At 49.8% G+C, this 27,681-nt stretch overlaps 1 protein-coding gene across 7 annotated transcripts in view; it reads right to left on the bottom strand.

Annotated features, from left to right (window-relative positions):
* The window catches only part of LOC144128781 (uncharacterized), a 221,445-nt gene that overhangs the window by 50,951 nt on the left and 142,813 nt on the right, over positions 1-27,681 (bottom strand). For 4 of the 7 annotated variants that reach the window (XM_077662478.1, XM_077662477.1, XM_077662479.1 and 1 more), the window contains one exon: positions 19,927-20,003. The exons of the other annotated variants lie outside the window; for them this stretch is intronic. The gene's annotated coding sequence lies outside the window, so the exon portion shown is untranslated. The remainder of the gene's footprint in view (positions 1-19,926; positions 20,004-27,681) is intronic. 7 annotated transcript variants of the gene reach the window in all.

Raw genomic sequence — 27,681 nt, forward strand, 5'->3', positions numbered from 1 at the left:
GCTGCATACTCAAAGGTCGTGAGATCGAACCCAAGCCGCGCCGGCCGCATTTAGACGGAGGAGCAATGCAAAAACGCCCGTGTGTTGGGCGATAACAGTGCACGTCAAAAAAAAAATGGAAGTCAAAATTATTACGAGCCCTCCACTACGATGTCTCTACCACAATTTTGCTACTCACATCGTCGCTAACTCGACATTATTTCAAACCGCAAAGCTGTGGTAAAGCAAGCAGCAACGTGGCATAACAGGCCGGAGGCAAAGTTTCGTAATTGCAAGAACGACAAAGAAAAATAACTGCTCTAGCAAAGACTCATTTCGCACCCACGAGCTCTAACAGCTGCCTCAGCCAGTCGTCGCGGATTCTTCCAAACGCACGCAGAGCGACAGCAGCGCTGAGAGTCTCCGGTGCCGCGTGCCTTTGTTCCCCGGCAATGCGTCCGCGGCCTCGGCAGCCGAGTCTCGCATTCATCGCGCTGTCGGCTTCGCTCCAGCTGAGAGGCCCTGCGCAATGTTCGCCCTCCTCCTTTTCGCCTCCCCCCCCCCCTCCCTCCCTCTGCTGACTGCGCGCGATCTCGCCGGTTTTGCATTCTCGGTCGAGGCTCGCTGTTTCCTCCTCATCCTTGCTCCCTTTTGTCTGTCCGGGAGACCTTAAAGCCCCGGCTGTATTAAATTTTCCCGTCAAGCCAGTCATATGCCCAGGCTCGGCCTCATATCTGTCTGCTTGCGCGGCTCTGAGCAGTCTCCGCAACCGCAGCCGTCAAAGCTGTACGGTAAGAATGGTATGCGTTATGCGGGAGAGCGCCCGTGGTTCAGTGGATGTACTCTCGAAGCTCGTATATTTTATGGAAGTTGCGTTACAACAGGAAACAATGTTAACGACCCTTGTGTTCCGTTATGCAGCAAGGTTAAATTTGATGCTTTGTATAGCTCTTGGAAATGAAGACATCTAGAGTATTCGAGAGGTTCTCGTTTAGGAAAACAGAGGTGCCGATGACGATGATGGTTCTAAACCAGTACCCGCACAGAGTTTAGTTGATATTTTTTTTTTCTTTATCAAAACTTCAGAAGAGTGCTTTTAAGAAGTATCGGTCCTTCAATATAACTTCACTTCTCTAGAAAAACATGGCTTTTGTCTACTTTGTCCGCGCAGCTGCTGCTACAGCTTTCTTTTTGCTGACACAAAACACAGGACATGGTTAAACGTCGCGTATGTCTGGAGAAAAAAACTGAACAGAAATAAACTGTGTGGAAATGCCCTGTAATGAATCATCAGTTAGTTTGACATTAAAATAAGAATTTATTTGAATTTCGTTTCAGTTTTTAACAATCTCCAAGCATTTGCGGACATATGAAACAAAAAGAAATCAGCAGATAAAAATCTGCCAGCACATTCGGGTAGGTGCAGCATTTTTTTCTACTGAAGTAACAGCCGTACTTCAATATTAAGCTGTCAGCTAGTACTTTCTTTCTTCGTATTCGCAATTTTTATGTTTCAAAACTTAGTATTTCAGATCAGGAAGGAAAAATTATGGACTTTTCAATCAGTGCTTATACTATCCTTAGAGATGAATACTTAGAAATAATATACCGTGAACTCCTCAGCAAGTTTTGAACTTCACCAATTTTCAGCCCTGATCTCTCGAGCCTATTAACTCCCAATGCAAATGCAGGGTGTAAAGTAAGGAAATAAGAACTTGGCTCACGACAAAGACATAAGACCTGTTTACATAAACACGACAGTGTCGGGTCTAGTCAGGAGGTCGGACTGAGGCAAAGCCACACCAGCTAGACGATTGCGCGTTTACATCAACTCTATTTTAGCGAGTCGAGACCGATTCAGTTGCAGCGACACCAAGCGTCGAGTAGCGCAATGCGAGCAAGCAGTGGCAGCTTCCAAGATCGTGGCACGCCACCGCTGTCTCGGAGGCGCGACGGCATGAGCAAAAAACAGGTTCACCTTTATCTTCTCCGCTCTCATTAACCCGACTCTTCGACTCGACAGCGTTTAGAAGCATCTCGCCAGCAAGGTCGAAGTGAGTCAACAAACCCGTTGCGGTAGAGTTGACTAGACCCATCTCCTCGACTCACGACGCGACCCGGCGCGCGTTTACATGAACCCAGCAACCGGTTTTAGCCCCGATAACTCAACTCAACTCGGCCTTGCCTGGTTCACGTAAACGCCGCCATAGTCTACCGGGAACGCACCATGCCCTCAAGAAACGGAACACAGCCTAAGAAGACATCACAAACGGTGATCGCATCGGCCACCGCCCGAGAATCTTCATCGCCGTTAGCTCTCTTTTCTTCTTGCCCGTTATATCCCCCATCCTTTTCCCCCAGTGTCGAGTAGCCTATCCGTGCAAGTCTCCGATTGTTTTAGTAATATCACGGCAGCGTCGGCCAGTCGTCGTTCCGCGTCCCATGCAGGACCGCAGTGCAGAAACGGACGCGCATGCGCACAAGAGCGCTTGCCTGTTGCAGCGTCATCTGCTTGGCTGTTCTGCTGACGTCACACAACCCCTGCTGCTCGTCTGCTCGATACGACGCTGAAATATGCAAGCGCTCTCAGCGCATGCGCGTGCTCTCATTCGTTTCTCCATTTCGCTCTTGCATGGTACGCTGAGCGACCTCAGGCCGTCACTTCCGTGATATTGCTAAAATATCGGAGAGCTGCAATTACTTTCCTTCCCCCTCCCCATCTCTCTCACCTTTCTCTTCCGATTGCAGAAAAAAAACAAGTAAAAGTTTTCTTTTTAAATAAATGTTCAAGAAAAACCTATTACGAATGACATCTTGACGATACTTATGCGTCTGAACACGTGAGAGCACCCGGTGATCCATAAAAGCGTATTTCTTTTTCTCCTCTCCTGTAGATCTCTTCCCATTTATACCAATACGCATTAACGTGTGGAAGCTTTTTCTTATTATTCCGGTTCGTTTTAACTTCAGACGACTGTCCTGGCCTGGAGTTATTACGCAGGTATTTTTTAAGAATAGAAGTCAGCTACTCTTGGTAATAAAGAAAAAAAAACCGGTGAATATTAAAGGGGTCCTAATACATAAATAACACGCAAAATACAGGAAAATAAACGACAGCAAGATAAGGACACGCCACATTTTCCGCATTTGCCCGGCGAACGCATTCTTTGCGCCCGCGGCGGCGCTATTGCCAGAGCCGCATGATTCCCCACCCCCTCCTCTCCGCTCTCGTTTCACGCTCCGGGCCAAACCGCATCGCGCTCGAGAAGCAGCAATCGCGGCTGCAATTCCTCGCAGCGAGAGACGCTCGGAGCGCCGGCACCGGGCCCGGCAGGCGAGCGGTGTACTACGCCGGCTCGATCCTTCACGCGACACCGACGCCCGAAGCCCCCTCCGCTCCCCACTCCCGGCTGTCATCTGCAGGAGGCGCGTCTCCCCCGCCTTCCTCGCCACTTCTCCCCGGACGGCGCCTCCTCCTCCGCAGCGCTGCTGTTGTTTTTCTGTGGCCCGATAAGAGGCTCGGTTTCACCTCCCCCTCCCCCTGCTTTCTCTTGGCGCCGCTCTCAAGCAGCGCGGGATACACCTGCAGGCGGTGCGGCGTTTCGCGGGTAGACTCGACGACATCATAGCTCCATTAGGAGCCCCGAGCAGACCTATAATTAACGTCTCCAGAAGCCATGCATCGAAGTGCGCTGGGGAAAGAGCGTCTGCTCAGCTCGGGGCGCTCCGGCGTGCCGCGAGGCTTCATGGCTGGCGGGCCCAGGTGTGGCGGCGCAGGCGCGAAGCGAGCCACTGCCAGAGCGGGTATTCCATTCTCGGTCGCGTTAGAGGCTGCTTGAAGAGCTCAGGTACCTTACCCTATCCGCACGTCGAGTTCCTCCTACGCTTAGCTTAGCTTTTCTTCCAGGCCTCGTTTTGAATGTCTCTGCTTCGAGGATAAAAATAAACCCTCGGTGGTTGGCTCCAAAGAGTCACGCAGGACTTTAAGAAAACACAGATATTGATAGACGAGTACTTTATCTAAAAGAAAGGGCAGCTATGCTTAAGTGACAAGTGAACTTAGTTGGAAGTGACACTTGTGGTGTTCGGTCTCTGTGTTTTCATTTTGTGCGGAGAACAGCGTAGCGATTATGCATCAGTTAGCCCAAAAACTTGCTCGTCTTGTTCTCCTCAAGTAACTCAACACAGAGAAATTAGAGCAGGCAGTTCTGTTACTGTCACAGCCTGGTGGAGGGATTAACAAAGGGCTTCCCCAATGGCAAAGACAACAGAGCATGTGATATCTACTCAAGGTAAGCACAAAGAGGCGCTAACTAAAACCGCCACGGCAGTAGTGCAAAAACAACCAAGAAATTCCAATCGCTACGTGGACCGCCTTTCGCATACGCCCCTGAAAATCTCTTCTAAAGCGCGAGGAACAATGGCTGTCTTGAGCGCCAAGAAGGAGCTCGTCAAAGTATGCGCGGCTCAGAGTGGAATAATGGATGGCCATGAAAGCAAGACGACGAAGCTTTGTTCCGCGCTACACGTCGCCCAGTGCACGCCATAAAAGGAGTAGTTAAGGCAGTGTTCCAAATGGCGTGGCATACGTGGACGAATGCGAGCGCTGCTTAACTGACCGGCTCTGAAGCGAACAGTGAAAGACGAGGAAACACAATTACTTTCATGTTTGTTTATTTAGTGAAAGCAGTTTTTTTTTTCATTGGGATTATGCTCTCCTAATGCCCCTCACAAGGTGTAGGTGCCTCACTTCGAGAGCGCGTTGGAAGGTTAGTTTGCTCTTTGAAGCTCTCCAGATCGCTTACAGGGTGGCAAGACAGTTGTTACAAAGACAGGGGCTCCAAGGGGTGTGGTATTCGATTCTTGAGAGAACCTTTGGGGCGCAGTAAAAGCAGCAGTGATCTCCCGCATAGGGAAACTACTTGTCAACTGAGTAACCACTGGAAGTAGCATTAGAAGCAGCGTTCGTGGTCCGGATGCGGCTGAGAGAATCCAGTCACGGTAAGCGGAAAAAGATGGCAAGATTTGGGGTGATAACTAACAAAGGCTGAGTGGAGGTTCGTTCACAGCCCTCTCCTTTTCATCTTTTATAAACTCATTTTGCATATATAGTATCTGCCATCTATGCTTCGATGTCAAAATCTGGAAACGTGATTTGGCCTTCCAATTGCTTCAGGGAATCTTACTACGGCTCACTGGTTGCAACGCCTACGGGCAAACCTATGTGCCGTTCTCAACCCAGCGCATTCCATTCCCTTGCGCTGGAATTCGCCCTAATAATGCGAACATCGTGGAGGGCCACGCATTCCTGCGTTCTTTACTATTTTCAATCCTTTAATTTATTGATAAATGTCTTTAGTCACGAAGAAAGTGTGCGAAATGCATTCGTGCAGGCAGCCCCGCTGCGTTAATCAATGTTCAGCTTATACAGCACATAAACCTCGACTAATTTCGTGCCTCTTTCTTAACCATGGATGCTTGGCAGGGATTGCTTCTTCAGGCACTCTCCTTACACCTCAAAAGATTAATTAAAATCAACTTTCTAGAACTATACGCAGGGTATAAGGTTCAGCAGAGCAGAAAGTTTTGAATTTATGTCAGCTACCTCTGTGGTTCCTTAATTAAGCAAAAATACCAGTACACATGCGTTCTTAAGTTTATACTCTACCGGGGGGATCCCATTACAACCTATGCTGCGCTTCACACCCCTTATAGGGCCTATTCGGTACGTCACTCGGGTCCCCTAGCTGTCACCATCTCGCAACCCTTTTCGTTACCAGGCCGCATACTACAGTCACCGCGTTCCTTGATCCTTATCCAGTCTTTCTGCCCACGAAGCTTAGCCCATCCTCGAGACCTTCCTCTCGCTTATGGAGTGTGCATCTACGTCGAGTGCTCCTTTCCATAGCCGGCATCAGGAAAAAAGCCGGGGTTTCATCAGCTTGTCTCAAACAAGTCACTTATAATTTCTGCATTCTATCCACGGTCACCGATTACATGTCTACACAGACATGTAGTTCCAGCAGTTCTGCAAGTTCTGTCGTCATCAGGGCAAGGTCCGTCTAGGTCAAAGTGAAAACAACGTATACCATACTTCCTCAACGGGAGCGGAACTCGCTACCTTTCGGTCTGCCATTTTTTCACTAGCCAAGAAAATACATAAGCATGGTCTGCTTTTTGTGATTCCAAAGCAGCCCTCTAAGGCCTGCAAGCTGCACTACACCGTGGATCGCATAAACAGCTGGTCTCAGAAATCCCCGCAGTTTATAACGGCGAAATGATCAGAGGACATGACAAATGTTTTAATGGCTGCTTGAACACTGCGGCATCAAAGGAAGCCACCACGTGAATGAAGCAGCGCGGTCTGCCGACAACGACGGTTCTCATGCAAATACCCCATTTCAAGGGTTGACACAGCGAGTCGGCTTCGCAGGCTTGCGCGGGAGCTCACACTTTCCGCATTGAACTGGGACCAATTTTTTTAACGCAGGCCTCAGTTCACTGAATACTCTACTACACATTCGTCTGCCACCTTATCTACTGCAACATGAAGCGACTTAGCTTCATTGTCTAAGGCTCAATGTTGCTTTCACAAACTTTTACTCCTTCTGCATTCGCATGGGTGACAGCCCTGCTTGTGACACATGCGGCGGTGATGAGACAGAACATCTGATTTATGATTGTCCCGTGCTTAGCGCCGAAAGACAAACGCGGCGTTGTTCTTTAGACCACCTCGATCCCCGTCCTCTGCCGAAGAGCAAACTCCTCGGATTATGACCACAACGACCAGCAGCCCTCACTGCATACAAAGCAATGTTTCGATTCTTGAGTGCGACGTGCGTGCTCGAAAGATCGTGGCTTAGAAGCCCACGTCTCCCTTTTATGCCTCTGGTTCTTACCCGATCCTTGCCTTCCTTCTTTCCGTTTAACATTTCTCTCTCCCATTGCAGAGTAGCCACCCGCAACACCCTTCTGGGGCCGTATTCTATAAGCTGTCAATTTTCCATCGACTATTTCACGTCCATTTTGTCGTCTGTCACTGGTCACTTATGTATACCCGCTGCTTTCGAGCGTCTTTGGGAAATGTCCCGGCCATTGGGTGGCTGGCGACTGGACGTCACCATTGGCTGCGCCTGCTGTTGGCTGCACTTGCATTGGCTTCATATTGCATCCAGTTTCAGCCAATGATGAGTTGCGGTCACCAGCCAACCAATGCCCGAGTCGCTTGCCATTGACGCTTGAAAGCCGTGGGTATACCTTATTGACCAACGACAGAGGATCAAATGGACGCGAAATGGACTGTGAACACTGTACAGATTATAGAATACGGCCGCTGGTTAACTATCTTCCTTCTCTCTTCTTTCGCTCCACACCTCTCTATCTACCGAAATACTGCCGCCTCATCTACGTTTCTAGCAAGTGACCGCCTCGCCTAGACACTTATCCGCGCTGCGAGTTTCGTACTACACTGTGTTACGTTTGTACTTAATTGCAGCACATTGTAATGGGGGCGATCCCACTGGGCGCCTTCTCGCCGACGCAGTAATCGAGCGTCCTGCCCTATTCATGACTATGCGGCCATTCACATTTAGCCGACGGCGTGAGCAAGCCAGGCCGAGTCGCAGATGCCGATCTCGCCTCTTGCAGCCAGCACGCGCGCGGTCATTACAGGCGGCTCCAAGTGATCGGCGGCGGCAGCGACTTGCGCTCCTCGCCTTTTCTGTTTGTATTTGTTCTCGCCTCGCGGACATACAACGCTGAGAAATCGGGGCCTAATTCAATTACTCCCAGCCGACTAAACCTAATTAGCGGCATCATTAAGTCTCCGCAATGGCTGCTCGTGGCGGAGCCGCTCCGGCCACAAAGTCAATATTTGTGCGACGTGCTCTTAATTGAGGAGGCCCTCCTCCCAGCTACATAAGCAACACCCAGCTCCACCGGCTCAGACGCGCGCGCAGGAAAAGCAGCGACACACAAGCACGCCTGCAATGGTTCCATTCTGATTTCTGGCGACGGCATTGTTTTCCCGTAACAACGCAGACATCTGCAGTGTGTGATCCTCTTAACCAAATCTGTACGGTAGATTTCTCGCCCTCGCCAAAGGGGGTACTTTTTTTTTCTTTTATGCGTTTTCATCCGCAGTTGAAACCAAGCTGCACGCACAACGTTTGTGTCGTCTGCAAGTTAAAAGAACACGTTTTGTTAATGCCTTATGCGGTTTTTCATTCAAACCGTAGCCGCAGCGGTGATAAAGTGGTTACGGCGCTCGGCTGCTGGCCCAAAAGACGCGGGTTCGATCCCGGCCGCGGCGGTCGAATTTCGATGGAGGCGCAATTCTAGAGGCCCGTGTACTGTGCGATGTCAGTGCACGTTAAAGAACCCCAGTTGGTCGAAATTTCCGGAGCCCTTCACTACGGCGTCTCTCATAGCCTGAGTCGCTTTGGGGCCTTAAACCCCCATAAACCGAACCACACCAAACCAAACCACTCAAACCGTCCTCTTAACTGTAATAATGTAATCTATTTTATTTTGCAGGGGCCCTTCCAAAACGTAAATATTTCGTCTGTTTCAAGTAAGCTTCGCAAACTAAGAATGGTTTAACATAAATTTACTTATTATCGCTTATTTACTTATTATTTATTTCCGCGAACACAGCCAACACTTTTCTCCGTTGAAAGTAACACGGACTGAATCAAACCGTATTAAATCGCTTTAGAGTCGAGTCCACATCCTGAGGTCAAAGGAGATAGAGGCGGCGAACAGTTTGCTCCGCGAAGAATTTTTGACGAGCGACGGCAGACAGAGCGATTTTCAGGCAAAACTTGACACTATAATATGCACTACATTTGTCACATACTTTGTCTTTTATATGTCTGTCTTAACAGGTGCTTACGCATGTTACTTTGATGCAATGCCAGTGTACTCCGCCCCTCCCCCCAGGAACTCTACCATAAACTCAGGGAAGTTGAGGACAGGATAACTGAAACGAAACCATGAATATAAGCGCGTCCACAAAACACAGGAACACTAAACTCTATTATGTGATGCAATGCGTTAGCAATCGAAGCTGTTGATGCCTTTGCCGAAAGTGACCGGAAAGTGACCGAAAGTGACCAGGTTTCTCTTGCCGAGCTCTCCCCGTAAATCACTTGTCATCCGCTACGGTTGGATGGTGGAAGCTGCGCATAGACAAGCCTGGTCTGGTGACATTATTTCCGTCCACCCAATGGGCATTCTCCGATATGGTGACGTTATCGCCGGGCTGGTGACGTCACTAACACCAGCCAAGGGGGTTTCTCCGCTCTGGTGTCCTCACTTAATATGTCACTGTGCACCAGCCAATCAGGATTTTTCTGAACGACGCCGAACGGCGCCGGGTTTTCGCTCCGCCAAGAGTTTTATGCAATCACCCATTAGGGCCAGTATAAAAGCCACCTGCAGCGAATTTCATATGAACAAGGGAGATGGGACTACGTGATGTTGAGCAAAACATCCAGTGTAGTACATTCGTCTACGAAACTTCTGCGAGTGTTCATGTTATGATGTTTGTGAGCATTTGGTTGATGTTTGGTTTAGTTTATGTGAATTTAAAATCCCAAAGCGACTCGGGTTATGAGTGACGCCGTAGTGAAGGGCTCTGGAAATTTCGACCCCCTGGGGTTTTTTAACGTGCACTGACATCGCGCAGTACACGTGCCTCTAGAATTTCACCTCAACTGAAATTCGACCGCTGCGGCCGGGATGGAACCCGCGTCTTTCGGGTGAGCAACCGCGCGCCATAACCATTGAGCCACCACGTCGGCTTTTGTGAGCATGCCATCCTTAATCTGCACTTGAGCGCACTGAACATGCAACCTCTAAATAAAGCTCGAGTGCATGCAGAACATCTCACTTTAGTTTAAAATTACAGCACTGCTAGCATTGCTCCACGCCGCACTGTACAAGATCTGCCGCGGTACAAGCAGGTAGTGGGCTACGCTTTCGCAACGTTGTTACCTTGCACAAGTGTTGCATTACCTGAGCTGCGCCATTCAAAGGTCGCCTAACCGGTTTGCAGTGCCACACAGCGTTCGTCTACAAGTCATTCCCCTTTAGTACTGGGCAGATCATAACGATAACGGATCAGTGCAACTTACCCCAAATAAACAGGTTTATTCCGCTAGAGCAATTAAAGCACCATATTTGAAGGTAAACGAGAATTGCACGTTTCTTTTCATAAAACAACCGGATTATTATTTTTTTTATCCTAGAAGCCCTTATTGCTGCAACATCTGTTAGCACAGTCAGGAGGAAATATTTACGGGATGAGCGTGTTCAGAAAAACCGACTTCGTCGTCGGCACGCAAGGCAATCAATCGCCTGAAATGCGTGCTGGTAACCGAGTGGACGCGTTTGCTTCATTCGCTTGTATATCAATATTAGGCGACTGGGACGCAAGAAAGTGCTAGGACAAATTTATTTTCGGGCACATGCGTCCCGTAAAATTTTTCCACCAACTGCACCTTTGAATTTGTAATCTATTAACTGTCAGATGGCGCATTAAAATGCAACCTGCGCAGTTCTCCCGCGTAGCCAATCCCGGAGAAACTGTTGTCAAGGCCATTCGGGTTATTATTATCATTAATGATGTACACCAACGTCACAAGCGGTTAAAGCAAAGCAGGCGTACATTGCAGCAAGGATCGACAATTGCAACTAACCACTACCACTACTATCAACTCTCCTTACTTTGAACGCACATTTCATAACATGCCTGTGTGCGCCAAGGACCAGGTTGATATGATTCGAAGCCGAACGCACGTGATTTGCTGAATGCGCATGTAGAAAAATTTACAGTTGCATTTCGCAGTGATATTATGAATGATGGACGTTAGACGATTCACGAAACGGCGCAATGAAAATGTTATGCGTAACGATGCGACGACTGCGCTTATCATGCCCACTTCTCTGGCATGCATTTACGGATGTTGTTGTGTAGCGCATTTGCGAGTAGCATCTGCAGCATGTTCCACGTATGTACCAGCCGCCGAATACTTTCGCGCTCTGACCTGACGCATACAAACAGCGTCCTGAGCACGCCGCTCGCCCTCGGCTCCTATCGCGGCCTCTACTCAACACATCTGACGAGTCACATCATTTCATGTTCTTTGTTGTCACTGCAGTGGTCACTATACTGCGCAGTCTTGTACACATTAGAGAGAACAAGCAACTGATTACAATTACAATTACTTCATCTGAAATGTAAGTGATAAAAGTCGTCAACTACTGCCCATGAGAAAACACTGAACAATTAAAGAGAAGTAGTCGATTACAATTGTGCTATTTCGGATCCATATTTTATTAGCGTAGCACAAATATGCACGGGCGATAATGAGCTGGTGCGGTTTGCTTGACCTACACTACGTTGCTGAACATAAGCTGTTAATTACGTCTGCAGTTGTTTTTCTAAGTTTTCTTCGGCGTTTTTCAACGTTTCTTTGTGAACACATCCATAGCGACACTGGATAGAATCTCTATGTACGGGCCAGAGGACAGTGCGGTGATTTAAAATACAAAGTCATTGCGCACCACCTCGAAACTACGCAAAGCGCCGCTCTCCGTTGTTGTTCGCGCTCTCAGGAGACACAGACCAATCTCACAAAGCATGACACTCCATTGTGGCGTCGTAGTGAACTGCGAAATGCGAGGCGAGGATCACGGGTTTAGTCGAACGCAGGCCGCTCGGGCTTGAATGTGCCGACATCCTTGGCCTGCACGACAGGCTGTGAGTGTATCGTATAATAATAATAATTGTTTTTTTTTGGTGGAAAGGAAATGGCGCAGTATCTGTCTCATATATCGTTGGACACCTGAACCGCGCCGTTAGGGAAGGGATAAGGGAGGGAGTGAAAGAAGAGAGGATCAAATAGGTCCGTAGTGGAGGGCTCCGGAATAATTTCGACCACCTGGGGATCTTTAACGTGCACTGACATCGCAAAGCACACGGGCGCCTTAGCGTTTTTCCTCCATAAAAACGCAGCCGCCGCGGTCGGGTTCGAACCCGGGAACTCCGGATCAGTAGTCGAGCGCCCTAACCACTGAGCCACCGCGGCGGGGCTGTATCGTATGCTGTGATTTCAATTTCCTGCTACTCTCTTTTCTCCTGCGGGAGGTACGGGGTTCGATCCCCGGTGCCGCCGGGTACCCACCGGTGATGCAATGGGTACAAGCTTTCCCCTGGTCTGGTGCTCGGCTTATTTAGGGGGAAATGCTTGGGAAATGGTTCGTTGACCCCACCTTGAGAATTAGAAAATACCTTGTGCCATGGCGCTCTTTGGCCATAGATTACCTTGCGCCATAAAAATCTATCATCATCATCATCATCATCATCATCATCATCATCTCTTTTATCCTTCATCTTTTTATCCCCTCACCCCTTTCCGCCCGTGCAGGGTAGCAAACCGGTTATTCTTCCGGTTAACCTTCCTGCATTTCTTCCTCCTCCTCTTCCTCCTTGTGCCCGTGGCTACCCGGAATTTCATTGTCGTGACGCTAACGCCAGGGAATTCCTTGATACACCACCTAGTTTCGATTCTCGAAGTTATACCACTGGTTACAACCTTTTTGTGAATGTAACAGATTATTAATAACCTACTTCTGAAAAAATAATTAGATTACGGAAAATTATGCACCTTACGAAAAGTAATTAATGAAAAACAAAACAGAATAAAATGTAACTTATTACAACGGATGAATTACTTGTAAGTACCAGTGTGCTACTGCCCTCCTAGTAACGCACGGCGCGCGCCGCCTCTCTGGAATACCTATATGAGCACTGAACCACTCTATAGAGGAGACAGACACATACCGCACCCCACAGATGCACCAGAACAAAAGAAATGGACAAGCTACGGAATCAAACCAACCACGCCGATGTGACGTCACACTTTTTAAAGGAGCAAAAAATAATAAATCGTAAAGTGTAGGGTTTAACGTTCCGAAGCGACACACAGGTTATCAGTGTCGCCGTATCGGAGCTCTCCAGATTAATATATACGATCTGCGGTTCTTTAACTTGCGCTGATATCGCACAGCACAGGGGCACCTTTTGCGTTTCGCCTCCATCGAAACGTGGCCGCCGCGGACAGGTTTAAACTCCTTCCTTCGGCTCAGTAGCCGAGCGCTCTAACCACTGAGCCAGCGCAACAAAAATATCATTGTTTCCACACTCACGAGTTGTGCTTCTTTAAAAAACTCAGCAGACCACCGCCAGAATCTAATAGAGGAAAATTGCTGGTGGTTTAGCTCCGGCCAAACCTAGTGTGTGCGCGATAGCTAGCGATCCATGGGTTAAACGGGTTCACTTTAGTTTGTTCAACCCCTCGTTTGAAGAGAAGAGTAAGGGCCGTTTCACATGCTGCGAATTTCACCGCGCGGCACTGCGAATTCGGTCCCGCCGTTGACGCCGCAATGCGATTGCCGCTCAGTCGTTTCACATGCAACGCAGGACCTGCGAATTCGTTCCGTGTGACAGCAGGGTTGCTAGATGACTGCTCATGGAACTCGTGATTAACGTGGCATTAATGCAATAAGGAATGTGGTCGTGTTGTTGTAGTCATGCGTGTTTTTAGATACAAAAAAATATTTTGAATGTTTTTATTAAAGTAAATAGTTCTGAATTATTCAAAAAGTACGTTGGTGCGCTGAATGCACGTGACCGCAAGTGACGTCAGACCCATGAGGCGTGAGTGCAAGGACAGCCATAGCTGGCCAAGACAAGCCTGGCGGGGAGCCAAGCAAAGGATGCTCCCTGTTGGTCAGTCGCAGAGCGAACACACCGACGCTGCGAACGAATTCCAACCGGACGGAAATCGTTCGCAAGCCGTCTGCGGCAAGAGCGGCGGCCCTCTCCGCCCCAGAGCGAACGAATTCGCAGTGCCGCGCGGTGAAATTCGCAGCATGAGAAACGGCCCTAAGTCTGCCAAGGCCAGACCGTCCTCGCCTCTTGGGCTTGTACCCGCCTTGTACCACGCTACAACGTGGCTTCGCGTAGCCTGTACTGCTGTCGCATTGATTACGTGCGTTGACATCCCGCCCCTTCGCTCACAGGTAGCGCTACTACTGCTATTGCTACTGCTATTGCTGTCAGGAAAAATGAAAATGAAAGTGCACGGGCCTGCCCACTGGCTCAGGCTGAGCCACAACCGCCGCCACATGCTGAAAGTAATAATAATAATTGTTTTTTTTTTGGTGGAAAGGAAATGGCGCAGTATCTGTCTCATATATCGTTGGACACCTGAACCGCGCCGGAGTCGAAAGATAAGAGAGGAAAGATGAGGAAAGGCGCGCGCGCGCTAATATGTCCCGGGATTCTTACCACCCTCCAAGCACAATCAAAGCAATTGGAATCTTTCACATCTACGCTCCAATCCGTCCATGAGTCACTGCCCCCGGCAAAAAAGAAGGAACGCGTACCATCGCGTTCCTCTCCACTCTCATAATGGCGTTTGGTGAGGACCTCGAAATTGTGCAGTGGAACTGCCGAAATCTTTGTCACAATAGGACCCCCCTCCACCAGTACCTACTCACCCGCCCCTCTCTGCCTCATTTTCTCCTTCTCCAGGAGACCCGGACGGCCCGCAATGTCCCAGGCTACCGCGCCTACCATGCCACTACGGCCACGCCACTTGCGTCTATTTATGTACGCAGTGACGTGCTCGTAGAGCAAATTGACATCCCCTCCACCCTCCTTAAATATTTAGTTTGTGTGGTTTATTACCACCCTTCTTCCCGCATCTCACTCGTCCTTTTGTCTTTTTACAACCCCCCTGTCACTTCCTCTTTATTCTCTGCTCTGGGCAAATTCCTGCACTGTCTGGCCCAGGAACGCCACCTCACCCTTCTTAATACTCCTGGCTCTCCTACTCGAGCGGGCATTGCCTCACAACGCTCCACGACACCCGACCTCACTTTCTCTCGGGGTTCACTTTCCTTTCACTGGCAGGTGACAGCCGAAACTCTTCTAAGTGACCACTTTCTCATTCATATCACCACCTCTCTTTCCCACATCCCTCGCTGTCATCCGGTTATTCACACTGACTGGCATGCTTTTCGCACAAATCTCGCCTCCGACTCCTTTCAATCCTACGACGACTGGACGTCGCGCATCTCTGCAGCGCTCACGTCCAGTAGCCGTCGCGTTCGCTCTCGTTACCCAATCCAGGACCCAGATCCACACCTTATCCGTTTATGGCGTCGCCGTAAACGTCTTCAACGCTCCTTTCGCTCCCAACCACACAATGCCCAACTTTCCTCCCGGATCACTGCTCTGCGGGCTGAGATCGTCGCCCACTGCGCCTCCCTCGAGCATTCTCGTTGGAGTGCTCTTTGTGATGGCCTTGATTCTGCATTGCACTCGCGATCCGCATGGTCTCTCTTTAAATCTCTCCTTGGCAGTAAGCCTGCCCTTGCTCCCACTCTAGCTAAAGCCCTCACTCAGGGGACTCCCTCCGAAGTTTTTGATCAACTCGTCTCTCTCTACCTCCCGCCCCCTCTGGCACCCTCCTACCCGGTGTACTCAGGTGGACCTAACCCCGATCTGGACCAATTCTTCACTCTCCGGGAGCTCGAATCTGCTCTGGCTGCTAATTCTACACGCTCGGCTCCCGGTGAGGATGTCATTACATACACCACACTTCGTAACCTTCCTGACTGCGCCAAAGAATTCCTCCTTCAAACCTACAATGAGGCCTGGGAGAGCGGCTGCTTGCCGAGCTCCTGGACATCCTCCCTTATTTCTATGATTCCAAAGCCGGGCAAACCTCCCTCTCTCTCTAACCTCCGCCCAATCTCCCTGACGTCGTGCGTTGGTAAGACCCTTGAGCGAATGGCTCTGACTCGCCTCTCTGATTTTCTTGAGGCACGGGAGTTCTTCCCCCATTCTCTCATTGGCTTCCGACGCCGCGTCTGTGCACAGGACATGTTTCTGATTCTCCAGCAAACGTTTCTGTCCCCTACACACACTCAAATTTACGCACTTGTGACTGTCGATGTTCGCAAGGCCTTTGACGGTGTTTGCCACGATCACATCCTTTCTCAACTCGCCTCTTTGGATTGTGGCTCCCGCATGTACTCTTATATCCGCTCATTCCTCTCTAAACGTGTGGCTCGCTTTCGAGTAGATACCCACTTGTCTAACCCACACCACCTCACCCGTGGCACTCCTCAAGGTGCTGTTCTCTCTCCTACCCTTTTCAATCTCGCTATGGCCCCTCTCGCCTCCCAGCTAGCTGAAATTCCCGACCTGCATCATATATTTTACGCCGATGACATCACTCTCTGGTGTTCATCTGGCTCTCCCGGTCACGTACAGGACACCCTGCAACGTGGCCTAGATCTCATCGACTCCTTTCTCACCACCGCTGGCCTCTCTCCTGCTCCTGAGAAATCCGAGCTTCTCCTTCTCAACCATTCCTCCTACCAGCGCTCACACAACCACTTCGTCTCTCTCCACCTTTCTGGCTCTCCCATTCCTGTCGTCACACAGTGCAAAGTTCTTGGCTTCCCTTTGCATGCGGCTAAGAATGTGCAAGCCCTCCACCGCGCTGTCACCACCTGCCACTCTGTAACTCACCTCCTGCGGCGCGTGGTCACTCGACGCTCAGGTCTCCACGAGGCTCACGCGTGCCGCGTTGCCCACGCGCTGGCCCTCAACAAAGTCTTGTACTTTGCACCCTACGCTTCCTTCAATCAGACTCAACTTAACGCTCTCGAGACTGCCCTTGTGGGCCTCTACAAGGCAGCCCTCAACCTCCCTATCACTACCTCTACCACTAAGCTCTTTGCCACAGGCCTCTTCCATCCTCTTCGTTCTCTTATCAGTCTCCATCGTGACTCACAACTTGCCCGGCTTTCCCTTACCCGTCAGGGTCAGTGGTTATTGACTCAAGCGGGTATCTCGCTCATTCCAATCTCCCCGTTTACCTCTCCTATTCCCACCCCCGCTCCCAATCTTCGTATCCTTCCCCTCCCGGCCAACATGTCCCCCGTCCTGCACGCCGGACGTCGTCATGCGGCCGCACAGCACCATTCCCCTCTCTTTGATACCCAGGGTGTAGCTTACACGGATGCCTCCTTCGTGGCTCCTCGAGGTTCCTGCGGCTACGCCCTGTACCATCCACACCTCCCTTCTCCTGAAACCCACACCAGCGGGCCGTATCTACACCCTCCAGACGCATTGTCCCTCGAGGTCCTCGCCATTGCGCATGCCCTCCAGTCATTTGCCCTCCTTCCCTCTCTCCAAGAGTACACAGTCTATTCAGACTCACAAGCCGCTATACACCACATACAGAAACGCACCCTGACCCCTTCTCTCCAACAGGAGGTCGAGCGAGCGGTCTCCGCACTACAGCCTTCCATCGTTTTCCTCCGCTGGGTCCCTGGGCATTCAGGGATTGACGGCAATGAGCTGGCCCATCAGCTCGCCCGCGACACACTTTTCCGGGCACCGTTGATCCCCTGGCCCAAGCCCTCGGAGGACGGTGGGAGGCTCACCCTTCGCCGCACCATAAAAGAGGTCTACCTTGAGCTCCGCCTCGACAAACGCCTTTACCCTCCTCCTCATCCATCACTCACGGTGCCGGAGTCTCGCCTTCTTCGGCACATTCAGATGAATGCAGTTATCACCCCGTCCCGCCTCTTCCTCTATCGCTATCGATCGGACCCTTCCTGTCCCAACTGCCCCTGCATCTATGCGGACCTGGCCCATTGCCTCTTCTATTGCCCGGCTGCTCAGCAGTCGGGTTCCTTCCCCCCACCCTTTCTATCCATCACCACCTGGCTCGACTGGCTTGGCGCTGAAGGGGAAGAAGAACAGCGGCTTCTGGTCGCCCAGGCGGTCGACATGCTCGGCCTATAAATTATGGTCGAATAAAAGTCTTTACTACTACTACTACTACTACTGTCCCGGGATGATCCTGGAGGCAGTGCAATACCGGGCTGACCCGTGCCGGAGAGCCTTTAGCACTCCACCATATTTCCAAAAATAAATTTAATATCTTGGGTTGAGATGGGACCCGTAGCAGGTATTAAACCAGAACCAACCAACTCACACACAGGTAGCGCTTCGCATCCCCTGTTTATATGCAGCCGAGCAACGGCACGCGGCGCGTGCTCTACTGCGCATGCGCGGCTGTGACGTCACGCACGGCGGAGGTGCCCTGCTGCGGAACGAGGTCCCTGCCCCAGAGCAACAAGCCATTCGTCTGGCGGAAGAAGCCGTGAGGAGTCAAGACTTATTTGCCTGATTCTAATCGCGGAGGTCCTGCCCCCGTCCCCCAGACCTGCGGGTCGGGGACGGGGAGTAGGGGGCCTCCTCACCTGCTGGAAAATAAAGTTGCCATTATTATTATTATTATTATTATTATTATTATTATTATTATTATTATTATTATTATTATTATTATTATTATTATTATTATTATTATTAGTCGGCGGCTGCTGCAGCGCAGCGGTGAAGCCAGCGGCGGCGACAGCGCACGGGTGACGTCACGCGTGGCACATCGTTTGCGAGGTAGAGGGCTGTGCCAGGCAAGGCGAAATCGACATTACATGGTGTAGCGAAGCTATCGCTGCAAAAGGCTTTTTGTGTCTGCGATACCAACACCCCTCCATGGACGAAGCAGGGCCAGTGATTTCCAGTCACGTGATACGCCATCCGCTACCGAAGTCGGTGATTTCGTCCGTCATCAAGATCCTGCTGTATCAACGCTTGACGTGTCTACCGAGCGTAAGCAACTTACTGGGCCTTTCCTTTCCTCAAAACCAATTATATTCGTGCAAAACCCAAGGAACGAAGCTGAAACCATCTCCTGGACTAAACTGCTGACGCCCTAAAGGAGGGCGTGTACGCATCGCTGACGTATTTATATAGCTTTTTTCATGCAAAATTTGTCCCCAAACACAAGACAGCGTGTTTCAATGCTAGATATGCACTTCTGTTTTTGTCCTCAACATCAAATAAGGTTACTAGAAGCGCTTTCTCCGTTAAGGCTTTGTTAAGCGCACATCTTGTTTGAGCCAGGTATAGCTAGCTGTTAAATCCATTTTGAACCAACTCGGGTAGCCATAACAGGATTAAACAGCGCACAATGGACGAAGACACAAGGAATGAAACGACGAGACACACGAGCGCCATTGTGCGCTGTTTAATCCTGTCATGCCCAAACTGCCACGTTCACGGGTAGCCAGTTGTAAATGAAAGTGAAGAATGTGCTTAATTAACTACACACAGTTCTGTTAAAATCGCATCACGAATTTCACAAAAAGGTGATGTTTCGCAATCATCTGGATATTGAGACTCGGCTCTCTCTGGGTATAATTCCGCGCATACTGCAGTAAACTCGAGTCGGGATGTAGCGACTCGTACGGCATTGGCCGCGCAGCGGCGTCCCCCACTCCCCCTGGAAGCGGCGTTCTTCCGTGAGCCACTTGTGGCATCGCGAAGCCAGCCGGCCGCGAAGATCGAATTCTAAGACGGCGAATATTCGAGCCGCTGTCGACGCGCCTTGATTGCCGCCGGAGAAATCATTGGCGCGTGGTATGGCTCGATAAATATTTAATGGGCGTCCCGCGGGAACACACGCGCGACCACGGTTCGATCGAGTGGGTCGGAGCCCGCTCGGCGTGCGACGTGTCTGCTTGCGTCTGACGCAAGAGGTCGCGACACTCGCGGTCATCGAGAGAACAAGTGGGGGGTGTCACGCGCAACTTGCGACAGTTCGCTCTCTCGCGAGATGGCGCGCCAAGACCCGACCAAGCATGCACGGGCAACCTTTAGAAGCGGCGGAGGAAAAGGAAAGAGCCATCATCATCATCATCATCAAAAGGAAAGAGCGACTGCGGGCTCTGAACTCTTTCTCCGATGTAGAATCAGTGCGTGCAGTATGACGTAGAGGGCCGAACACTTACGAATACTCGGCGTACGATAGAGAGGTATGCAACCCACGGGTCACCGCCACCGGAGGTTTCGGAGGTAAGGGCAATTCCTGCGAAGACAGGCAGACAAGAATGAAGCCAGTGAAGCGAATTTGAGGAGAACGCTATAAAGAAAGGCGTCTCAATTGCTTCTGTACCTCTAGTGCTAGAAGAGAAGCATAGTCAAGTATGCTGTTCTGTGTGAGCGACTCGGAGCGTGCCCGACGAGATCAGGATTTACGACGCCAATTACGGCTGCTGTGGAAGCTGTGCGCAGCTTTTGGATCAACAGCGATTAAGAAAATGTCGGACTCATTCCGCAGTAATAGCATTCTGTGAAGTCCCGTTTATTTCTAATAAAATGAGATTTAAGCTCCTCCCTAAGGGTATGACGCGGCAGCGTTAATGTCTACTAGCTACTTTATTTCTTAATCAGTACTTCTTTATATTTACACACACTCATTGGCATATTCATTAGCAGTAGGCATACTAGACCACCTGATACACCTCAAGACTGCACACAAGGCCTCCCTTTAACCAAGTCGAACAAGCGTGCCTAAATGGCCTAGAAGTAGCGTATCTCACTCGCAACCCAAGGTTCATGGTTCGATTCCCGTCCCAATTTTCTTTTCAACGAAATTTGTTTACCTTCCATGTAATAATATTATTTGATTCATTCTGACGCTTCATGATCTAAATTTTATTTCAGATTTATTCATTTTCATTACACAGATGAACGTGTGACGTCACGACCCTCTCGACGAATCGGGATTTTGTCCACACGAGAACGCGAATAACTACGGCCATTTGTTCACTGAACCGGAGCTTAACGATGTCACGTAACAAATACAGGCGCTACCTTACTCACGTAATATGAACACACAACCGTATCAGAAAAACAGCAGCACAGGCGAACACTCAGACGGCAGTCTTCTTAAAGAAGCTCAATGACACAATCTATCGGCGATAGCAAGAGCACACCACTCGTGTTCCCCTGGGCATCAGACTAATGCGTCGTGGCTGGAACACTGCTATAAAGCAAACTCACATTGCGCAGCTGTTTTTGATACGCTGTTTCGGGCGCTACCTAGACCGCTAAAGAGGTGCTCAAAAGAAGAGCGGGCGCATCAACGTACCGCGAGGCACTCCAGATAAGGTAGCTGGAAGAGCGAAGTTTATGGGACCGCTTTAGAACCGTGCAGCGAGGCGGGAGGTGGAGCTGCTGTCAGTGAATTGGCGGCTGTATTCGAAAACCTTCGTGCCGTCAAAAACGAGTCGTCATTGGCCGATGAAGATGAGCGCAAAGAGGGCGACCAATCGCTTCTCGTCAGAACAGCGCCGCCAAGTTCGACACCGCATTAGCTGGCGCCAGCTGTGGCTACCAACCGCTCATGCTGCTCAGAATCTTTCAGTACGCAAAAGCCCCCCTCTTTAAATAAAGCCCCGCTTGCGTTAAGCCACAAAAAAAGCGAAAGAAACCGCCAGCTCCTATAGCAAGCACTTGTCGTAAGCGCCACGTCCGCAGCTTGCGTAAATCTCTTTATAACGGCGTGAAACACCGCGAACTCCGTTCAACAGCCGGCGACGCTGCTGCAGGCGCTCCGTAGCGTGGAAGCCGCCGAACGTCATCGCGCATGAATGCGATCACCGCCTCTCGAGCAGCGCTTTCGCGACAAGCAAAACCTGGCCGCCCGCTCGGTCGTGCACGTTCGCTGATCAACGCTCCTGCTGGCTGGCGGCTGGCGCACACAACCTTCCTCCTCCTGTTCCGGTCCCGCTGCTGCTGCGTCCTTGTCGGCGCATCCTTACTCATTGATTCGTTTAATGGAATTTCGCGCCCGCAAATTGCGCTAGGCCTTCTAGCACCCCGGCCACTACCGCAAAAAACACCGCCAAGGCGCAAACTGAAAGCAAGCACGCGTCGGTACGTATAAGCGTACAAAATAAAAAGGAAGAGAAAGCAACATGCTCGCAATCAGGAACGACGGGCAAAGTTGGAAGACCGCGGCAGGAAAGAGCAAAGGCAAAGCTTTTGGATCAGCCATCGGTGAACGAGTGCGTCAGGGCCCACTGAGCGAAAACCGAAAGCATGATGGGAAGGGAGAGAGACACGGCTGCGCAGCGCACGCTGCCGTGTGTTATGACGATGGCCCCGGGGCCGCTGCCGCCGAAGCTCTGCTTCAGCGTTTAAAACTAAGCGGCTCGGCGAAATAGCCGCAATCCACTCGGCGGAACGAGGCGGAGGGCAGCTAGCGTGGTTACGCCTTTTTTTTCTGTTTTGTGCAGCGGGCGGGTTGTTGTGCGCGGCGACACGAGCCGAAACATTCTTCGCATATTTGCTTCGTTATTATTCGCTTAATTGTGATTTTTGCCTTTAACGTTTCTAGAACATGACCCAGCAATATAACCGATGCATACCCGTACCGGGATACTCACCCCGTTTAAAGCCGCTGCCTCCTTCTGGGGCACTATGATGTCCCATTCTGCACTGGCTATCTATACTGAGCGAGCTAATAAAACGATTTTTATTTATTGCGATATTTATGCGAAATTCTCAGAGAAAAGCACTGCGTATGTTTCACCGATAGGCGTTGTGCCATGGAAAGACACATACGTGCACAATATTTACGTCGATCGTTACAAGCCGGTCTTCAGTGTAAGTTCGTACCGACCCCTGCATCGAGAAAGCCTCTAATAATGGCTGAGCTACGACTACGGCTCGTAAGAGACGCTGCTTTGTTTTACAAGCCCATAAAGACAGGATATATGCCCAATTCTCTACGACACTGATTTAAACGCCGACCTCAGCACACAGATATACTGTTTTCGGTCTGCTTTGTTTTTCTTCGCTTACTGGGCCGCAGTATCATTCCCATGCCTGCAGGCTGTAGCGAGGAACGCTGGTAGAGACTAACTAACCATGCTTTACACAGTTTTTCCCCGTGCCTCCCTCAAAGGTGGTCGATACCTTCATGCAGCAAGTTTCCTTTCGCCCTGACGCTTTTCTTGAGCGAGAGATAAAAAGTGCAGCGGACAAAAAGAAAGAAACCTACAAGGAGCGTAACCAGAACGTCCGAGCACAGAAGCGGTAGAAACTAGTGGAATGACCAGAATCCAGCAGAAAAAAGAGGCTTTTCCAGAGGGCTCAGGAGAGGGCTCCGGATTATTTTCCCCCGCCTGCGTTCTTCAACGCTCACAGAGATCGCATGGACTATGGGCGTGTTTTACGTTTCAGCTCAATCGAAATGCGGCCACCTCAGCTGGTATTTCTTTACCTGACTCTCAACTAAACATACAAACGCCAAAGCCGCTGAGCCAGCGAGGCAGGTAACCCTCTACCCCCCCCCCCCCCAAAAAAAAATGCATCAGAGGGACGCCTAATCTCATTTATATGTGCGATGCGATGACATCAGCAGCTGCTGATGATTTTATAGGAAGTGAGGTCATTTCCGGTATGGTGACGCCATTTCCCTCCAGCCAATGGGAAAGCCCTGGTCTAATGACGTCACTTCCCTAAGCCAATTGTGGAATATAATGATGGACCACACATTTTGTCCCCCAAGGGGCTTCTGATGCTGTCCCATTATTAAGGAAGAGGTGCATCCAGGCGCACCGTAAATGCTTTCCCCTAGCGGTGGGCACCTGTACTATCTCGCGGCGGAGGACGAGAACAGGTGAGATAGCATAGAATGAGACGACAGGTCATGTAAAGAGTAGATCGCGCAAATAACTGAAGCAAGGAGAGTGGTCTGCCGATTGTCCTTTGTTTAAAAGCTCTTCTGGGACGCTGTAGAGTGGCGCGGCAGATGTAGGCCAAGGTTTTCAAGGCCCTCCTGAACACCAGCTCTATTGTATCTCCCAAAGACGACAGAGAATTCTCGGGCGTTCTTCTAAATCAGAACGGAAGGTCGGCCTCAAATGCAAATACCAATTATTTTCTTTGCGCTGGAGCGAAGTAGGTTCTGTATCATGACAAATGCTTTAGTAGCTATTGACTGCAGCAAGGAACACGATTGTCAAAAAGTTATTTCAGCACTCTGGAGACAAGAAAGTAAATAGCAGTTTGTGAAGGTACAATAAGTCGATGTACCATGGAGCTCCCCCCGCAGAGTGGATTGTGCCTTTCCCCTATCACTCATGGTGCAGTGATTTCTTCTCTCGCTGCGGCTGCCGTGGAGCCTCTGTTCCTCGCCGCGAAGACAAAAGGCAGCGAGTTTACCGCGACAACTGCATTCACCTATCCGCGCCATACTTCCTCGAAATCTGGTACGAATCTCGCCCGAAATAGGACCCGTCTCCTGTCCTCACCCTCCCAACATCCACACCCCACACGTGGAATGCGACACCTACCTTCCTAGGGCTATTACGAGGGCCGACTTCTTCACGTAATCGCTATCCAAAGGCATCCGCACGGCTATTCCTCCCAACCGCGTCTTCCCGTCTTCCGCGCGAGGTGGCAGTTGTGTCTGGCCTTGAGACTGCGCTTCAACCCAGGAGGCGACAGCGATTCTCGAATCGAGAAGAAACAAGACAACTGGCGCAAGAAAAACACGGCGGCGACATCCAGCTCGACCAAGATGGCACATACCCCCGCGCGCGCATTACGAGGAAGCGACGACAAAATGAAATTTTCCACGGTTCCTGCGCTCGTCAAGCCGGTTTCTTCCGGATCTCTTCGTGCCTCCTTCGTGTAACGGCGCAGCGGGGCTTGCCAGGAAAGGGGCCCACTTTCTGCGCCACTCGCGAAAAAAAAATAATAAATGAAACTTTCGCCTCACAGAAAGCAGTGTATGCCTCCTCCTCCTCCTCCACCCCATCCGCCTGGAAAGCGCTCTCTTGCGAAGCGTGAACAACCCGCTCCCTGCCTGCGCTTCCATTTTTGGTCGTCTTTGCGAAGAAAGCCATTTTTTGTTCAACCCCTTCTCCCTCCCGCCTCCCCCCCCCTCCCCCCCCCAAAAAAAGAAGACAGGAATAAAGGCTCTCTTCTATATATAAGACACCTGGCAAGGAGGCGTGTAATGCGGCATAGTCGTATTTTTGGGCCAGTTGGTTATCCACTGAAGGAAAATTTGGGCATCCATTTTTCTTTCTTTTTTTGCTTTTGAATTATTTTATTTCACTTTATTGAAGTTTACTTCCGTGTAATGTGGTATCCGTGTTGCGTACACCCTCTGAGAAGATTTTCGTAGAATTTGTCTGTGTCCCTACGGGAATCCCTGAAGATCGCACAAATAAAAAACTTTCCTCGAAGCCATCCGCGCAAAAAAAAGGGGTTCAGTGTAGAAAGGATGTAGGGTTGCCAGTGCCTGATTTCTTACAAGATACGATTTTTTTACGTAGAAACCGACAGAACTTTTGCAAAACCGTGTGCTTCCACAATAATGCATCATATTTACGACTTCAAAAATGTTAAAAAGCACACTGACACTGCTCACCTTTGCTGGCGCATTGAGGCGCCAGGCCGTATTTGCAGGCTTCCGTACGTGTCATTGCACTAAATGTTTTTCTTTGTTGTTAGTTTGATGCACAAACACTCGTGTGAACGAATATTTTAGCTGAAAAGCCCCCACGTACGCTTTTCAAAACTGGCAATGCTGAAAACACGCGGTCGGCTTACAAAAGTCCCTGAAAAAGTATTCCGCTTGGAAACTTCAGAATTTAGAACGCACGCATTTAAACAACGCAAAGGTCAAAGATCAAAGAAACCTGCTTTACAAACGCGCATAGTAAGTAAAGACAAAAACACTTACCAAAAGGTCATTTAACAGTCTGCATCAAGAAGTAATGACCATGGGATTCAAATGCTCCGCTAACAAACTCGGAATGTTTTGCATATTTAACGCTCTTTCCTGGCCGTAGAAGCTATCCGTGGAACTGCCGTTCTAGTTTAGCCGTTTCTTTCTTTCATTGTTTCTTTTGTGTTCTTTTTTGCAAAAGTTCATGGTGGGGCTTTGGTTTTTTGGAGTGTTTGGCGAGAATTACTGCGCTTGAATGGAATGTTTCTGCCACACTGCACCCTAAAACTTACTTCAGCGCCCCCTACCCGCTCTTTCCTCTTGTGTTCGTCAGTAGCACTGTATAAAATCCTATGCGTGGCGTTTCATGAAGCCTTCTGTGTACGAAAATCCCCTAGTCGCCCAAACACGTCCAAAGAGCCTAGCGATGAGCTCGCACACAATTCAAGATTGTTTTCGCTTTAACTGTTCGCCGAAGTTCAGTTTTCTGGTGACGTTGGTATGGAGCTACAAGCTTGGCAAAAATTTCAAACCGTTCCACGGTTGTTAGGTTGTTAACGCAACGTGTGTTGCACGAGGTTTTTAATGACGTGGATGGCGTGTTCGGATGAAGCCTAGAGGGCCTGTTTTTATGTCTGTCGTGCGTTACTCCTGCCTCTCTGTGAGGTACATGAACATGACGCTGGTTTTATATTAGTACCGCAGCGGTGGCCCAGTGGTTTGAGCATCCGCTTCCCATGTGGGAAGTGCGTAGTTCGATAACCAGTGCTGCCGGGTACGCACCGGTGATACAACGGGTACAAGCTTTCCCCTTGCCTGGTGCTCGCCTTGTATCGAATGAAATGCTCGGGAAATGGGTCTTTGTTCCACCCTTATGAACACGAAAAAATCCAGTACCTTGGCGCTCTTTGGCCAAAGCTTCTCTTGCTCCATAAAAATTAATCATCACCATCGCCATGGTTTCATGTTACAGTATTTGTGAAATGCTATACGCTCACGTTGCTTCAGGCTAACCTCATCTGGTGAAAGAGCCAAATGCGCGAAGTTGCGAGTACGGCTATTTAGTAGGGGTGCGTGAATAAGGGAAACTTTCGCATAGCGAATCGAAATTGATACTACGAATCAAATAGTGCATTTGCAAATTCATTCGAAACGAATATAACACGCTCTCAAGTTCTCGAATAGTTTTCGATCAATTGCCACGAAGCACGCCGTAATTTTACTCTACGGCTGTTTTAAAAAAAAAACAGACGCGCTTGGTGCAGTCCGACTCCGCACAACCTGCAGCCGTGACCGGTCTGCGTCGAACGAAGGGCTCAGCGCCATGACGCGGTCCATTCGTGTGGCGGCGTTCATAATGCTCAGACCCCCAGAACTGAGCGATGCGGCAGGACTCGGGCAGATTTGGCAAACCCTCCTTGATGCCCGATCTCGGAATCCATGCATCATTCATAGCTCTCGCCTCGCTTATCCACCGAGTCACCAAAAGCAACAGGTAATGTTTTCATACGTATGCCATCACGGACATAAAGTTGATGTACTTGCTTTGTGTTGTGTACCCCGTAATAGAGATCGGTCTTGTCAGAGCTACAGCTAGAAATTCATTAGTTGCAGCGCCGTACCGCAGCTCCCCCGCTGGAGATTTGTAGTCTCGTACGGTTATTGGTATGGTACTAATATTCGCACAAATGCCGAATATTCGTGAATATATTCACTTCGTATCGGAATCGGTTCTTAGCTGAAATATTTATTTTTAGATGAAGTATTTATTTGGTAGCAGAACTGCGCTACTCGTATTCGATTCTTTTTTTGGAAAGCTATTATTCCAGCACTCCTCCTATTTAAATTGGAGGAGAAAAAAGTGAAGTTCAGTTATATAACGGACATCCTGACCACTTTCCGGAGAAGTCCGAAAATGCGAACTAGCACCTTACAGATGGAGGGAGGAGGGAGTTGAACAAAAATGCTGTTACAGCTAAAAATAGTTCATGACACCAAAATGACCACATTTAAT

This window comes from Amblyomma americanum, chromosome 4 (assembly GCF_052857255.1).
Source record: "Amblyomma americanum isolate KBUSLIRL-KWMA chromosome 4, ASM5285725v1, whole genome shotgun sequence".
Taxonomy (NCBI): domain Eukaryota; kingdom Metazoa; phylum Arthropoda; class Arachnida; order Ixodida; family Ixodidae; genus Amblyomma; species Amblyomma americanum.